This window comes from Magnolia sinica, chromosome 10 (genome assembly GCF_029962835.1).
Source record: "Magnolia sinica isolate HGM2019 chromosome 10, MsV1, whole genome shotgun sequence".
Taxonomy (NCBI): Eukaryota; Viridiplantae; Streptophyta; class Magnoliopsida; order Magnoliales; family Magnoliaceae; genus Magnolia; species Magnolia sinica.
This window is the reverse complement of record NC_080582.1, coordinates 338,907-347,788: the sequence shown is the minus strand read 5'-3', so window position 1 is coordinate 347,788 and position 8,882 is coordinate 338,907. Positions and strand designations below refer to the sequence as shown.

General features: G+C 39.0%; 1 long non-coding RNA gene across 1 annotated transcript; it reads right to left on the bottom strand.

The window, feature by feature from the left end:
- Positions 1-4,831: 4,831 nt before the first annotated feature.
- LOC131257668 (uncharacterized) lies at positions 4,832-8,489 on the bottom strand. Its single transcript, XR_009177533.1, has 3 exons — positions 7,302-8,489; positions 6,954-7,226; positions 4,832-6,790 (listed from the first exon to the last, which is right to left on the bottom strand). It is a non-coding gene; the product is annotated as an uncharacterized LOC131257668 (long non-coding RNA).
- Positions 8,490-8,882: the final 393 nt, after the last annotated feature.

Here is an 8,882-nt window from a genome sequence, read left to right as displayed (position 1 = left end):
ATATTGCAAGCTTTGCACACGCGTGTGCAAGACAGCTAATCCACAGGCAAATATGCAAGCAATATCCAAGCCGTTCATAGTCCATATGGTGGGTCTAACCATGTGTATTCACCATGTATATTATCTAAATGCCCTCTATTTTATTTTGGAATCCTTTCCATATCCTCTAATAATGTTCAAACAAATAAATATCAATAAAGCCACTTTCATGCATGAATCATGCCAATTCATGTTACATATAAGTTAGTAAAGGGTCTCTTTTTATTAACTCCAATTTCCTATAAAAAATTAAAAAATAATATAATCTAGCAAGGAAAAAAAAAAATGATATATTAGCCCCTCACATTGATGATGGGATTGTAAAGTTTCCTATCTTCATTTACATACAGGATATCACATCCCTGCCTTTGCATGAGTATGGACAACTAGTTGTATGTCGAATTAGTTGGGGTATGAGGCCCACCGTGATGTTTGCATGATATCTTGTCTATCTAGAAAAGTTATCCCACGATGAAAATGAGATACCTCAAAAATCAGGTGGATCGGACCCTTAAATTAATAAGCCTCATGTGAATGTAGAGTTTTTTGGGTAGTAGTTCATTGGCTGGATCCACTTGACTGTTGGGTGTCCAGATATTTGTTGAATGGGTGAGATGTCATGCAAATACCATGATGGCCCACATGCCAACTAGTTGTGTGAGAGTTTTTCTTTACACTACATGTTTATTTTATTGATGAACTTGACAGATTTGGTAATGGTCTGTCCAACTCACACCTACCCAGCCAATTTGGAAAATTAAAACAGATATATATATATACACATACACACGGGCTAGCTCATGGGAACTCCCCATGAGGTCGAGCTGTGTGGGTCCCGCCATGATGTATGTCGAACATCAACACCATGCATTTGATGGGTCCCCTTTAAATTATGGGATACCCCAAAAATCAGTCATATACGGAACTCAGGTGGGCCATACCATCTAAAATCATGTGAAGACATGCTTAAAACATATAAAAGCAATTGGTGGGGCCCACATGAAATTTGGATGCGTCTGAAACTTGGTCTGACCCCTCATCCAAGTGGGACACACATAATGGATGGGCTGGATTTATGAACCACATCTCTGTGGGCCTAAAAAATGATTATGAATGTTTAAATGGAGGATAACCCCTCTCAACTTTTGTATGTGGTGTGGCCCAAACAAGTCACGGATTGACTTGATTTATAAGCCCTAGGCCCCCTATGTAATGGTGCATCTGACTGATGGGGTAGATGTTTGACATACATCATGGTGGGGCACACACAGCTCGACCTCATGGGGAGTTCCCATGAGCTCGACCGGTATAGAACCTTATATATATATATATATATATAGATGCACATGATGTATGCAGAACATCCAACCCGTATATCAGATGCATGAACCTATTTTAGCCTGGCGTGTAAAAAATCAGCCTAATCTAACACTTAGGTAGGGCACAGCAGAGGGGAAAATGGGAGGGAACACCAACCCTTGATCTGCACAAATGCCAACATGTGTTGCAAAACAGCTTGATTTTGGGCTCGACCCTTTATCCATGTCAGATGAAGGGTCTGAATGGCCTGGATTTCAAATATACTACACGATGGGTTCCCTATTCAAATGAATGGTAGCCATTTACTCTTAACTTGTTTCTTGTGTTGTGGCCCATTTGAGTTCGGATTGGGCTGAGTTTTGTGTAATTGATGTATCTTAAGGTCATGCATCTAATGGACAGGTTAGATGCCATTAATACATAACAAGGGATCTACTTTTGTTCCAATACGATTCCGGCCACCCCAACATGTTTATGGTGAGGAATTGTATTGTCCTCATCCGGCAAAATGTACGATGTTCACATTTGCATACACGTGGTGCATGTGATTCGGTGCTCTTAGTCCACCGATGGACCCTGTTCGAAGGGAAGAGTTTTAACGGTGGCTTAGAATAGATGGTAAAGAGAATAAAAGAGGCTCTTGGATAGTAAGTTACTTTGGATAAGCTATTTATGTTATAAGTAGCTTATCTTGGTTTCCTCGTATTTAATTGATAAGTACATTTAGTACCAATTATCCCGAAAGTTTATTTGGTCCCCTTCACATCCACCATCCATCATATGGGGCCAACTTTTGATGTGCATTATTCATTGTATGGTCCCCACCTTTGATGTAGGCCACCCATCATACCGGGTCCACCTTGGACCTTTAATGTGCATCATTCATAATGTAGGGCCACCTTTAATGTTGGTCATCCATGAAGTGGGGCCCACCATCAATGTTATTATCCATAATGTAGGGCCCACCGTCAATATCCACCTCCCATCATGTGCTGCCCACCTTTAATATGGACCGTCCATCATGTGGGCCGCACCTCTGATGTGAGCCATCCATCATGTAGGGCCCACCTTTGAAGTGGATCGTTCATCATATCAACCTACTTTGAATGTGGGCTTTTTATTATTATGGGCTAACCTTTGATGTGGACCATCCATATGTGGGCCCACATTAATACGAGGTCATCCATCATGTGGGGCCCACCTTTTATGTGGATCATCCACCGTATGAGCCCCACCTTCAATGTGGACAATCCACCATGTGGGACCTCCTTATATGTGGACCGTGAGACAGCTTCCTCTTCCTTTGACGTGTACCTTAGGAGAGAAGTAGAAAAGTCATAAGTTAAAAAGATTAAAAAACTTATTAAGATAATTAGCTTTTCACACATGAGGTACTTTTACATTGATGCTTACCAAATTAATTTAATTAGAAAAAGTAAGCAAAAAAAAGGAGAAAGAGACTCCGTTCCTCCTTCCCTTTCATCACACATTCTACCATTTTGGGTCCACCTGTGTAGAAAATAACTAGGATGGTTGGTGCCAACAGGGGGAAAAAAAGTACATTTTTTAACCAATAGGTAATTTTATGCATGTTGATATCTTCTATATTCAACAAAGTTTTTTTTGTTATAAATAATATTTTACATCCAAAAGTTTATGTGAATAAAATTTTCATAGAAGGAAAATCACCAACCAATGGATCTCTTGATCTTTGGTTCCAGTGATAAATTGACGTTCACTACCTCCAACGCAGGTATAATATTTTTCTAATTAATAATAATTGGATGGTGTAAGTGCCCAAAAATGAGAAAACTGGGAAATGGATGATAATGCTAACCTCTACATTTAACTAAAAATAATCCTGTAAAATCAAGAAAATGTACAGGACTTTACAATTAGTAAGTAGATAATGGTTAAAAGAGCAATTACAGGATACTCAGATTTTTAGTTTGCATGACTGGTTCATTTAGTGATCCAGACCATTGGTCCGATGCAATGAATGGACCAATGTTACTTGGATCATGGATCATTACATGGTATTACTTCCCTAGATAGCCAGGGAAGCGGATTGGGTACTGCCCCGCCGGTCTCTCTAGCTATGAATAATCAGGGGCTCTGAGAGGCCACTGTGATGTAGGGATTTTATCCACACCGTCCAACCATTTCTCCATGTCATTTTAGTATATAATCCCAAAAATGAGGCACTTCTAAGTCTCAAGTGGACTACAAAGGAGGGACTAAACACTCACCGTTGAAAACATTTTTGGGGGCCACAAAAGTTTGGATCATGCAGATATTTGTGTTTTCCCTTCATCCGTGTCTATGCGACCTTATGAACTGGTTGGATCGAAATTAACCATCACGGTCGGCTCTAGGAAAGTTTCAATGGTGTGTGTCATTATCACCGCTGCTTCCTATGGTGTGGTCCATTTAAGCTTTGGATCTAACTAATTTTTGACATGTTAGACTAAAATGATATGGAAAAATGGATGGATAGTGTGGATAAAACCCATAAATTACAGTGATCCCTCAGAGCCGGGGATAGTACCTAATCCATATCTGATTGCTACGGGTAGGATCATGTGGGTCCTTCAGTACATTCACTAAGGATACGAAATCTACCTCCATGTACTATTGCATAAAAATCAAAGCACAAATATCTTTCTAATTATAAATTTGTATTAGAACTTAAACAACACTTCGATTATAGAACCATAAACGTACGGTTGATAAAAGTGGCGATCCAGATGGCCGAAAATTACCCATAACTTGGATTGGGCGATTATTGGAAAACATGAGGCGTTTTGGCAATTTAGGCAACATTGGGATGGAACCTGCTCCAAAATTCTCCTTGATTTGCAGTAGTAACTGCAGCCTTCGAATCAAATGCTAAGAAGAGAAATACCACAACTGCCAGCATCCACCTAACTGAAGGGACCAGCTTCATGACTACTATCTTAAAAGCTGTCTGGGGTTAACAGTCCATCCACAGCCGATGGAATGGGATCGAAGATTGATATCACTTAATCATGGGGCCCACTTGTAGAAGCTGAAATAAAGAGAGTTAAAGAAGAAATTTCATTCAGATCTCCCAGCCTTAGAATTCATCCCTGTCGATCGATGGGTCATTTGCTCATATTTAGTTTGTACAAGCAAGGCCCATGGTTCAGTAATCCAAACCATTGATAGTTCCAGTTTGGACAGCCCATGTACCAAAAATCTCCCAGAAGCGAAAATCATAATCCTTCAATTGGTAGCCAGCAAATTGATGGCTAAGAAGGAAAATACGATTGCACATTCAACCAAAAGATGGCCAGGTTTTCTACAAACCGAAAACACAAATAAACCATAATTATTTCGAATCAACCATTTCATGATACCTCTAATACATAATCATATGAAAAGGTTCTAACATGGAGTGTGTGTACTAACAATCTAACCCAAAAAAAAATAATCATATGAAAAGGTTTTTAAAAAATTGATATGATACAACGGACATCTTTTTTTTTTTTTTTTTTTTTTGTTCAGCTGAACTGAACGTCCCACCAACAGTATTAAATGAAATTAAATGGTGTCCTTTTATTTCGTCTTATTCTTTGAATATATATTATGAATTCTGAAAATGGTCCTACCAAAAAAGCACAGCACTTAAATAATAATGTGAAGAGCAACATACAGCAATAAATTTCATGGAGCTACTTGTACACCGTTCTCTATAATCTATATTACTCTATATTAGGAAAATATGGATTTGGCTCTGTCACACTCTACATGAGGCTGCATGAGTGCTAGCCTCACCTTTCCTTCCTACATATAATGAGAAGAAAGACGATTTTTATAAGATATTTTGTTGAAGAGATATCTTAAGTCTATGGATTTCTTCTCATACTGTCTTTTTCATTCCATTCAATTCCAAGTTGGAATTGATCATGGTGAGATATGTCCTGGTACTGGGGTTGATAGTAATGCATTAAAAAAGGTTCCTTTCATGGGTTTCATGACGTAAGGGTAGTCACAATCTTCGGTCCTTTACCTTCTTTATAAGATATCCTAACCATCAAATTGGTGACCATGAATAGAGCAATCAAAAAGGAAATGAGCAGTGGTCCTAAATTGGTGAAATGGAAAAAAGTGAGTAAGAACTAACAATAAGATATAACTTGCAAACTGCAGGTTTGGATGAGTGGTCAGATCAAATGAAATGCAGTTTGCCTGATATGTAACAGAGAAGGATGTCGGATTCAAAATGTGAAGGATGTAAACAAACTATGGAATAATTCATGTGCAAACACCAGAAATTGGGTGGTTTGGAGGTTAGCCCTCCAGAACGGGATGGCATTGGAGGTCCTTAGAAGGGCAAAGTTAGATGTAATGGGATGGGCTTTAAGTTCAAGGGATTTTGATGAGTGTAATTTTTCTTCTTTATTTGGGCCTTGGCTATTGTGTTTTGCTTTAGAGCCCTTCTTTGGCAATGCTTTTCTAATAAAACTCCATTACCTCTATTAAAATATATATATATACTAATAAATTAAAGGGTATTGATATTCTTTGGCACTGCAATCTAATGGAATGTTTTTGTGAATGATGATGTTGATCAAAGAAAATTCCTTTCTGTAGACACTACTTGTAAATTGATATTCAGTTTCTGCAAGACCACATGTTGAGTGAAAGAAATGTAAAAAAACGTGTCTAACGTCCAATATTGAAATCATTTCAGAGGTTTTCCCTTACTTGTCAACAAACAATTCGAAATACCTCAACTTTTTCAGAACAGGCCCAAGTCAAATAGCAATGATTTGAATCACTTCTTTTTACACTATTTTGGAGACCCAAGGACTTAATCATATGGATATGTAAAATACAGGATTTCAAACCTGAAGTCCTGCCAAGGTTACTCGACACGGAGCATGATACCTTTCAACACAACACGTGAGAGATCTGGGTCTTTAACCAGGTGGGGCCACTGTTATGTGCCCTGACCCAAAAACCCACTAATGTACTCATCAGGTGGGTTGCATGCTAATGAGAAAATAACCTCTTAAAAAGGATTTGACTAATGGTCCACATTCAACATACAAATGTAGCTACCTGATGCGGCAGTTAAGCCTAACATTTTGGCCATGAAACATACATAGTTGTAGAGTCCTGATGAACGGCCCGGATCCTGCATGCATCCTGCACCAGCACATGTGAACCTACTAATGCATGTAGCATTTACTTTTCTCACCTAACCACATGAGCCAGCTCAATTCAGTTGCTTCCTGTTGTTCTAAACACTTGAATGTGCTTAGCCAACCTCCTCACCCACCACCCATTTCCTGCATTCTCACCTCCCAGTACAGTTAGGTAGAACCCAGTAAATTCCCCAGTTGTATGGTTCTTTAAATGCTTTTGGGTAACCACTTCTGCCAAGCCAAGGTTCCCGCGGATCCTACAAGCAACAATCAAAACACCCCGCATGCTAGAGTTTGGTTTACAGGGATTTTTTGTTTTTTTTAAAAAAAAGATGGGAGTATACCACCTGTAACTTTGTTGAAACAACAAAATGATTTACAAATATTCGGGTGGGCACCACAAAATAAAATGGACTTCACCTATATATACTACGACAGCCTTGGTTGGCTAAAATAAAGACAAGAAGGGCCTCAAACCAAAAGCATATCCCCTGCTAGCACCAGCAACACCACCTAACTCCAACTCAGCGCCACTCAGCATTGCTTACAGAAAGACAGTACCAAGATCCAAAGAGATCCCTAATATAGAAAAACAGAGGACCCAAAAAGGAGGATCCACACCTGCAGAGGGCTCCACATAGCAAATGACGAGCTTGTAGGCCTCATATAGGCGAGCAACATGGCCCAACAATTCTGCACAGAGTTAATCTGGTGAGTGTTGGGAGAGGAGTTTCAAGAGGATATATTGACATGATTAAGGATACGTACGAGGGAGCAATACAAATGTGAGAAGCGTTAGTGGAGAAACAAGTGAGTTCCCAATTACTGCAGGCTTGCATTGGTGGGCATTGAGCCCATACCTTTTCGCATTAGTTATGGACAAGTTAACAGGGCATTTCAAGGAAGAGATCTGATGGTATACATTGTTTGCAGATGGATTGACAAGACAAGGGAGGGCGCAAACACAAATTTAGATTTATGGAGAAGTGCTTTAGAATCTAAGCGAATGAACATTAGTCAGACTAAAATTGAGTATATGGAGCACAATTTTAGTAACAATAGGAGTGGTAACGAGGAATTAATAAGTATTCAAAAATGTAACAGTAGCCACAACGGCTAACCTCGTGGTTGTTATGCTACGAGCAGAAATGACCACTACGGCCATATAACAGCCGATTTTTATTTTTTATTTTTCTAAGGAACAAGTGTATCGACCTCAAATCAGTCTGTTATGGCCCCATATCAGCTCGATATGGGCTTGAAGGCCATTATAAGCTTGTTACAGGCCACCTTTTTCAATTAGCAGTTACAGCCTTGCATCGTGTGATGGGCGCCGTTTTCACTGTTATAGGCATATAGCTGTCACATAACCATTTCTTAATACCATGATTCATGTAGCCAACCCCAATTAGTTGGTATAAGGCTTTGATGATGATGTGTCACCCAAACACACCCTAAGACAATTGTCAAGATTTCTAATGAAAAAAATAAATTAAAAAATCAGCTAACACATACACTGCAAGTATCCAGTATTTGTATCTGCTTGTATCCAACACAACACATCGAGCATATACAAGTATCTAGATATCATTGGATTTGGCAGCAAAAAATAGTAAAAAGCAACCACATGGATTATGAGGTTTAATCATCATCTGGCAGCACACATAACCAGAAAATATATAAAACCAAATATGCTAGGAGACGCTCTTAACCAACAATGTGAATCTAACCAAAATGATTTGCCTTGATTTTTCATCCAATTTTGAGAATCAGTTATCAAAATGAAGTTAGGATGTGCAAAAGAAAAAAGCAAGTCTTCTTTTTTGCTTCTATGATTGTAATTGTTTAAGAACAATAGACCCTTTTATTACTTGCAAGAAAAATTAAGATCTGAAAAGATTGGTGACACAGTGATGATCAAAAATCTATTTAAACAGTCAGCAAACATTATGATGCCATGCTTTAAACATCTACGCCGTTGGCTTTCCCATCCTCCCTTGCAGCCCTCAAACTCTCAGCAATCATCCGTTCTCTGTTTTGTGTCTGTCTTTCTACACCAACCAACCATAAGCCTAAACAAGTGATACCATGAGGTATTAGCACAAGAAAACAAATTTGTGAAAATGTATCAGGGAAAAGGATCCAGTGCTATAAATTGATTCTACTTCTAAGTTAGTTATCAAGCACTCAATTGCTGCCCATGTGGTGCACAGCCACAATAGCCGAGCCATTCCCTGGTTGGGACCTAGCAGACAAGTTGTACCCTGAAAGTACATCATTCACACAATTCCAGTCACCAAGTGGAGGACTTCAGAGGAAATTTTTTCATGAGACTAATTTTTTCTGACC